Genomic DNA, 9,033 nt, shown 5'->3' on the forward strand with positions numbered 1-9,033 from the left:
AAGGCTTAAACATAAGACTGGAAACTATGAAAATCCTAGAAAAAAAAAACCTGGGAAAAACTCTTCTGGACATTGACCTAGGCAAATAATTTATGACTATGTTCTCAAAAGCAAATGCAACAAAAATAGACAAATGGGACTTAATTGAACTAAAAAGCTTCTGCACAGCAAAAGAAACAATCAACAGAGTAAACAGACAACATACAAAATGGGAAAAAATATTCATAAACTATGCATCTAACAAAAGGCTAATATCCAGAATCTACAAGGAACTCAAACAGGTCAACAAGAAAAAAACAAATAACCCTATTAAAAAGTGAGCAAAGGGTGTGGACAGACAGTTCTCAAAAGAAGACATACAAGCAGCCAACAAACATATGAAATAATGCTCACCATTACTAATCATCATAGAAATGCAAATTTAAACCACAATGAGATACTATCTTATACCATTCAGAATGGCTATTACTAAAAGTCAAAAACAATATATGTTGGTGAGAAGGTGGAGAAAGGAAAATGCTTATACACTGTTGGTGAGAATGTAAATTAGTACAGCCTCTAAGAAAAACAGTATGGAGAGTTCTCAAAGAGCTGAAAGTGGAACTATCAAAAGAAATCCTTATGTAAAAGACACCTGCACTTGAATGTTTACCGCAGCACTATTCACAATAGCAAAGTCATGGAATCAATCTAAATGTCCATCAATGGATGATTGAATAAAGAAAATGTAGGGTATATACACCATGGAATACTACTCAGCTATAAAAAAAGAATGAAATCATGTATTTTACAGCAATGTGTATAGAACAACTGGAGGCCAAGACCCTAACGGAAATAAATGCATGTTCTTACATATAAGTGGAAGCTAAATAATGGGTACACAGGGACATAAAGAGTAGAGTAATATTGGAGACTCCAAAAGGTGGGAAGGTGTGAGGGTTGAAAAATTACCTATTAGGTACAATGTTCACTATTTGGGCAATGGGTACACTAAAAGTCCAGACTTTATCACTATGCAATGTATCCACTTAACAAAACTGCATGTGTACCTGCTAAATCTATAAAAATTTAAAAAGTTATTTTAAGGCAGATATTGTCAGATTGGATAAGGTAAATAAGACTCAACAATATCCTACTTACAACAAATCCATTTTAAACACAAAGTCACAAACAAGTTAAATGTTAACAGAAAAAACACGCCATGTTAACACTAATCAAAATAAAATGGTAGAGACTTTATTAATATCAAAGTATATTGTAGAGCAAAAAATGTTTTCAGGAATAAAGAGGGTAACTTTATAATAAATGATCAATTTGTCCAGAGGACATAATAACCCTAAACATTTATGGATTTATTTATTTTGGCTACCCATCAAGAAATTGAACTCGGTCTCCCAAATAATTCCAAATATTTAAACACCTAATAACAAAGCTTTGAAATACATGAAGAATCTTTGTTCTTACCAGCAGATGAAGAAAAAAATTAAAAAATAAAGCAAATGAAGCAAAAAAAGTCTATGAACTTCAAGGAGAAATAGAGAAGCCCACCGTTAGAGTCAGAGATTTCAATTCCCTTGACTCAATAACAGAACAAGTAGACAGAAAATCCATAAGGGTATAAAAGACTTGAACAACACTATTAACCAGCTCGACCTAGTTGACATTTACAAAACAATCCACCCCCAAAAAAATATATACACTATCTTTAGTTCCAGCTACTCAGGAGGGTGAGGTGGGAGCATCGCTTGAGCCCAGGAGTTCAGGGCTGCAGTGAGCTATATCATGCCACTGTACTTCAGCCTGGGTGAGAGAGCAAGACCCCCGTTGCTAAAACAAAAACCCAAAATATCCAAAACAAAAGTGAAACATTCTCTTTAATGCACCTGGAACATTGATAAAGTGAGGCCATACGTCTTGGGTTATAAAACAAAACTTAAACATTTGAAAGAATTGAAATCATACAATGTATGTTCTTGAATATAATATAATTATATCAGATATCAATGACAGAAAAATATCTGAAAAATCCCTCAAAACTTGAAAATTTAAAAAACATACTTCTAAGTAACTAATAGGTCAAATTAATCAATAAGGAAATTTGAGTTTTGAAACTAATATAAATATAACGTGTTAAAATATGTGGAATACACCATAAGCATTAGAGGGGAATCTAGAGAATTACACACCTATATTAGAAAAAAAGAAAGTTTGTTAAGCAATGAGCTTAGCTTCTATCTTAAAAAACTTGGAAAGAAAATAAAATCCAAACTAATCAGAATAAAGTAAATAATAGGACTACATCTGAAGTCAATAAAATAGGAAATAGAAAAACATTAGAGAACAATACATAAAAACAAAGCTGGTTATGTGAGAAGATGAGTAACATTGACAAACCTATAGCCAGCCTGATCAGAAAAAATAAGCAAAGATATAATGACCAAGATCAGGAATGAGAGAGGTAAATTAACTTAAAGATTCTACAGGCCAGGCGCCATGGCTCATGCCTGTAACCCCAGCATTTTGGGAGGCTGAGGCAGGTGGATCACTTGAGGTCAGGAGTTCGAGACCAGCCTGGCCAACGTAATGAAATCTCGTCTCTACTAAAAATACAAAAATTAGCCGGGCATGGTAGCGTGTGCTTGCAATCCCAGCTACTCAGGAGGCTGAGACAGGAAAATGGCTTGAACTCGGGAGGTGGAGGTTGCAGTGAGCCGAAATCGCACCACTCCAGCCTGGGCAACAGAGCAAGACTCCATCTCAAAAAAAAGAAAAAAAAAGATTCTACAGATATTAAATGTATAATAAGAATATATTATAAGCAACGTTATGCCTTTAAATTCAGCAACTGGGACGAACTATTAAAATTCTTTGAAAGACACAAACTACCATTTTCTTTGGGAATGACAATTCATCTCAGCAGGCAAGAGCAGGTTAGTATATAATTGAAAGAGACCAGAAGGAAGCATGGAAAATTATGAGACGTAGTTATAATGATAGTTTTTAACACCCAGAAACTTTCAGTTTCTTTATGATCAGTTTTCTTTCTTTTTTTTTTTTTTTTTTTTTTTTTTTTAGCAAAAAGGCATCAGTAGAATCTGAGAATATAATTTTAAATGTGTCAAAGATGTGATGAAAAACCCTTGACTTTTTTTAAGGCCTAAAAAAAGAGTCACTGAGTTTTATATATTTTTAACCTAAGATCTTAGGTAAAAAGTCATTTTAATGTGTTTGAGGCAAAGTGATTTCTTCTATTCTCCAGAATTATCTTTTTATGACCTTGAAGAAAATGTCTATAATATTCATAACTGGCATGGAATAAATCGCTATAATATATAAGAAGCTTCCACAAATTTACAATAAAGACAAAAGAGGCTGTAGAAAAAATGATCAAAGGATATTGACAAGCAATTTGCAAGAAAAAGTAACAAAAATATTAAAACATCTTCAACTTCATTAGTTATCAGAAACAAAACAATGAGATAGCATTTTTCATCTATTAGACTGACAGGTAAAAAAACTTAATAATAACCATTGCTGAAAATGAGGAAATGGGAAATTTCATGATTTCTTTTGGAAATATAAATTGCTATAGCTTTTGAGAGCAATTTTGTATTATCTGTTAAAGTTTAAAATATATATATGCTGAATAAAGGATAAAACCCACATGATCATTTCATTAGATGCAGAAAGAGCATTTGACAAAATCAAATGCATTTTCATGATAAAAACACTCAACAAATTAGGTACAGAAGGAAAATTCCTCAACCAGATTAAGGGCATCTATAAAAAACCCACAGTTAACATCAATTTAATGGTAAAATACTGGATGCTTTCCCCTAAAATCAAGAACAGACAATGTGTCTGCTTTTATTACTTTTATTCACCATTGTACTGGAGGTTCTAGCCAGGGAAATTAGGTAAGAAAAACAAATAAAAGTCATCCAGATTGGAAAGGAAGAAGCAAAACTATCTCTATTTGAAAATGATAATCCCGTATAAAGAAAACCCTAAGGAATCTACTAAAAAAAACTACAAGAACTATAAACAGTTTCAGCAAGTTTGCAAAATACAAGACCAATACACAGAAATCAATTATATATCTACACATTAGTAATGAACAATCTGAAAGAAAATCAATAAAAATAATTTTTTGATAATGACACCAAAAAGAATAAAATACTGAGGATCAAATTTAACAACAGCAACAAAAAAAATCTGAGATACATACACGGGAAATTACAAAACATTATTGAAAGAAATTAGAGAAGATCTAAAAAAACAAAGATACACTTCATAATGGATTAGAAGACTTACTATTATTAAGATGACAATATTCCCCTAACTGATCTACAGAGTCAATGCAATCCTTATCAAAACATCACTGAAGTTTTTACAGAAATAGACAAGCTGATCTTAGAATTAATATGGAAATTCAAGTAACTCAGAATAACCAAAGCAATCAGGAAAAAAGAACTAAATTGGAGGACTCACCCTTCCTGATTTGAAACTTACTACAAAGCTACTGTAATAAAGACAGTATGGTCATGAAACAGAACAGACTATACATCAGTGGAACAGAATTAACAGTGTAGAAATAACCCCTTACGTTTACAGTCTGTTGATTTTTTTGTTAAGACAGTGTCTTGCCTTGTTACTCAGGCTGGAGTGCAGAGGCACTGTCATAGTTCACTGCAACACCACACTTTTGGGCTCAAGAAATCCTCTCACCTCAGCTTCCCGAGCAGCTGGGTCTATGGGCACATGCCATCCCACTCAGTTTACAGTGTTTTTTTTTTTGTTTTTTTTTTGGTTTTGAGACATGGTCTCAGTCTGTTGCCCACGCTAGAGTGCAGTGGCCTAATCATGGCTCACTGCAGCCTTAATCTCCTAGGCTCAAGCAATCCTCCTGCCTCAGCCTCCTGAGTAGCTGGGACTACTGGTGTGTGTCACCACACCTGGCCAATTTTTTATTTTATTTTATTTTTATTTTTTTTAAGACAGGGTCTCACTCTGTTGCCCAGCCTGGAGTGCAGTGGCACAATCATGGCTGCAGCTTCAACCTCCCTGGCTTAAGCAATTCTCCCACCTCAGCCTCCCAAGTACCACAGGTGGTACCACAGGCACAAGACACCATGCCTGGCTATTTTTGTTGTTGTTGTTTTTTATTTTTTGTAGAGACAGAGTCTTGCTATTTGCCCAGGCTGGTCTCAAACTCCTGGGCTCAAGCTATTCTCCTGCCTCACCTTCTCAAAGTGCTGGGATTACAGGTGTGAGCCACCACACCTGGCCCAGTCAGTTGATTTTTAATGAAGTTGCCAAGACCATACAATGAGTAAAAGGATAGAATATTCACAAATGGTGCTGAGACAACTATATAGTTACATGTAAAAGAATGTAGGAAGTTAGACCCTTCCTCACACCATATACAAAAAATAGCACAAGATATATCATAAGCATAAATATAAAAGCTAAAGCTATAAAAATGTTAGAAGAAAACATGAGTAAATATTTTTACCTTGGTTCAAATGATGGTTTCTTGGATGCATCACCAAAAGCATAAGCAACCAAAGAGAAATTAAACAAAACATACCATCAAAATAAACTTGTGTTCATCAAAGGATACTTCCAAGAAAATGAACAGACAGCCCACAGAATTGGAGAAAATACTTGCAAATCATATGTCAGGTAAGGGTCTAGTATCTAGAATGTATAAGGAACTGTTACAACTCAATGATAAAAAGATAAATAACAAATTAAAAGTGGGCAAAGTGAACAGACATTTCCACAAGGAAGTATAAATGGCCAAGAAGCACATGAAAAGGTGCTCAACATCATTAGCCATTACAGAAATGTAAATCAAAACCGCAATGAGATATTTCAAAACCACTAGGATTGCACTATATGTATGTATGTACACATATACATACATTTTATATTTATACTTATGATATATATTGTGCTATTATATGTATGTGTGTATGTATATACATGCATATATATACACGACAGACAATAACAAGTGTTGGTGAGGATGTGGAGGAATTTGGACTTTTGTACATTGCTGGTGAGAATGTAAAATGGTACAGCTTTGGAAAATAGTCTGGCATTTCCTCGATAGGTTAAACACAGAGTTACTATATGATCCAGGAATTCTAATCCTAAGTATATACTCAGGCCAAATGAAAACATTCATCTACACAAACACTTGTACACAAATGTTCAGAGCAACATTATTCATAACTACCAGAAAACGAAACAATTCAAATGTCCATCAACTGATGAATGGATGAATAAAATGTGGTATATCTAGTCAGTAGAACATTATTTAGCAATAAGAAAGGATGAAATTCTCATACACACTTCAACATAGATCAACCTTGATAGCATTATGCTAAGTGAAAGAAACCACCACAAAAAAAATCACATTATATGATTTCGTTTATATGAAATGTCCAGAATAGACAAATCTATAGTGACAAAGTAAACTAGTGGTTGCCAAGGACTGGGGATGGAATGGGGAGTGACTGCTAATGGGCATAGAATATTATTTTGGGGTGATAAAAATGTTCTAAACTTGATTATAGAAATGAGACAGGATAGTTCCCTTGACCCACTTCGTGGGTGGGAATGGAAGTGGCTCGTTTCACTTAGCCTGCCACTGGCCACTCCTCGTGAGACAGAGTGTGCCAGCAAGGGAGTGTGGGAACTGGAGAGAGTGAACCCTGGATCTGGCCACTCTTCTCTGGCGGATGCAGGTTCCGTGCGGGCCCTACAGCAGCATCCAAGCCCCTGTCCTCTCGGCACCCGAGTTCTTGTTTGGCATCCAGGAAGAATTAGGTCACCCACACGGATTGAAAGGTAGTGTATGTGGAAGATTTTACTGGGTAATGGCTCTCAGCAGGATGGGAGTTGGAAAGGGGATGGTGCGGAAAGAAAGTGATTTTTCCCTGAAGCCACACCATCTGAAGTTAGCGGCGTCTATCTGTAGTCTCCGACACTCAGTTGCTGCTTCTCTGCTTGCTGCGCATATACCCGGCGCTCAGCCGCTTGTGTTGCTCTGCCAGCTGAAGTCTTTTTTATACGGGCACAGGATAGGAGCATGGCAGGCCAAAAAGCAACGTTTGAGGGCAAAAATGGGGTCAGCTGTTTTCACACAGGGCTGTGGTTCCAGCTTTAAGGGTGGGGTTTAGCCAGTAGCCAAGCCGTTCTGTATCATTTCCCCCCTCTGAAGAGGCACATCTAACTGCCATTAGGATATGGACAACGACCAGTCTTTCCGTTGTTTAACGAAAGCGGCAGTTGGATTCCTCCCAGAAGTCTACCCAAGGATCCCCAGCAAAAGGGAGCCATAGTCCGAGGCTCTGGCTGCCTGCCTGTTTGGAGCTTTGATGGCCTCGAGGTGAGAGAAAAAACAAGCTTTACAAGGCCAAATATGCATGGATCAAACATGTATTATACAAGGAAATAATCTAGTGTGAAATATTACAGAAATAAAAAGTGAAATATACTAGTAACATTGTACCCCAAGCTGTCTCACCCTGGTGAAAGAAATTAAACCTTGTATGGGAGCAGTTAAACTTTATGAGAGAGATAACTGCTCTTTTCACATCTGTGGCAGTTAACAGGTGACCCTTAGGAATTCTGGGGTCTGTGGGCTTGCATGGTGGTCATTAAAGCTTCTGCCTCTTCCTTGTGTCTAAATGACCAAGGTGGCTACTTTCAGGAGGTCCCCTAAAGTACTATCTGGTCCCAGGGTGCATTTCTAAGTATAAACTGGAGGTGGTCAAGTTTGTTGGTTACCCATTCTGAAAGACAGGGAATTTGGCGTCTCTCATTCCCTTTCTTCTTTCAGTGAAATTTCGAGGTGTGAGGGAGAAAGAAAGCGGGCATTCTCCCTTTCTCTTCTTTTTGTCTGAGTCTCGGCAACCTTGGCAGGTGCCACCCATGGGTGCCAATGTGGCTTGCACCCAGGAAGCAGGGAGGGCCTAGAAAATAGGAATTACGCACACTCATCTGTGCCTCTACCTCCCCTGCTGTCGACAACCTTTGAGTTCCCTGGGCCTCATTTATGCCATGGAGCATGGCTTCCTTGCATGAAGCAGGGGGTTAATTGGCAGGAATCGGTCCTGCCCATTTACACTGGGACTGTTGCGTGGCTTCGGTTCCCTCAGATCTGGTTTTCCTTTCTAGGCCCTCAACCCGAAGTTTAGAATCAAGTTTGAGACCAAAAAAGAAGGTATTTCAGAGGCTGCATGGATTCATTTAGATTTAAGTCCCAGATGGACTTTGCCAAATTTGCAGTTATCAGCCAGGAGGGGTTGCTCCTCTGTTGCCTCCCTAACATAAGCAAAGTGCTGAGGTAGGAAAAGAATCCTCTCGCTTAGAAAAGAAAAAAAGCTTCAAGTACCTCTAAGTTGGGGGGACCTGAGGGAAGAGCCTCTTGCTCTGTTGAAATGGGTTTCTTTAATCACTGTATCCCTCCCCTGGTTCAGACCGGCTAGACCTCTCTGACGGGAAACAAAACCAACATTCCTTTCACCTAAAGGAAAGAGAGAGGTGCCACAATCTTGGAAAAGACACAGATCCAAAAGTTCCTCATTTTAACTCACTGTTTTTCATATCCTGGACAGGCCCCCAGATGAGACAGGATTGTTCCCTTCACCTTAACCCCCTTCGTGGGCGGGAACTGGAGCAGCTCATTTCACTCATCTCGCCTCCTGCCATCCTGGCGGCAGAGCGTGCGAGTGCGGGAACCGGAGCGAGCGAATGCTGGAACCGGCCGGTCACTCCTCTCTGGCGGGAATAGGCTCTGTGCGGGCCTCACAGCAGCGTCCAAGCCCTGGCCTCTCGGCACCGGGGTGCCTGTCCGGCGTCCAGGAAGAATTAGGTCATATGAACGGATTGAAGAGTAGTGTATGCGGAGGATTTGATTGAGTGGTGGCTCCTGGTGGGATGGGAACTGGAAAGCAGACGGTGAAAGAGGGTCATCTTTCCCTGAAGCCGCACCATCTGAAGTTAGCTGCGTCTATCTGT

General features: G+C 38.3%; 1 protein-coding gene across 2 annotated transcripts in view; it reads right to left on the minus strand.

Annotated features, from left to right (window-relative positions):
• The window catches only part of CCDC39 (coiled-coil domain 39 molecular ruler complex subunit), a 260,910-nt gene extending 252,149 nt beyond the window's left edge, over nucleotides 1-8,761 (minus strand). The window contains exon 1 of one of the 2 annotated variants that reach the window (XM_054682367.2): nucleotides 8,610-8,761. The gene's annotated coding sequence lies outside the window, so the exon portion shown is untranslated. The remainder of the gene's footprint in view (nucleotides 1-8,609) is intronic. The other variant, XM_003310126.6, reaches the window with a different exon arrangement.
• Nucleotides 8,762-9,033: the final 272 nt, after the last annotated feature.

The sequence above is a fragment of the Pan troglodytes genome, chromosome 2 (genome assembly GCF_028858775.2).
Source record: "Pan troglodytes isolate AG18354 chromosome 2, NHGRI_mPanTro3-v2.0_pri, whole genome shotgun sequence".
NCBI classification, from domain to species: domain Eukaryota; kingdom Metazoa; phylum Chordata; class Mammalia; order Primates; family Hominidae; genus Pan; species Pan troglodytes.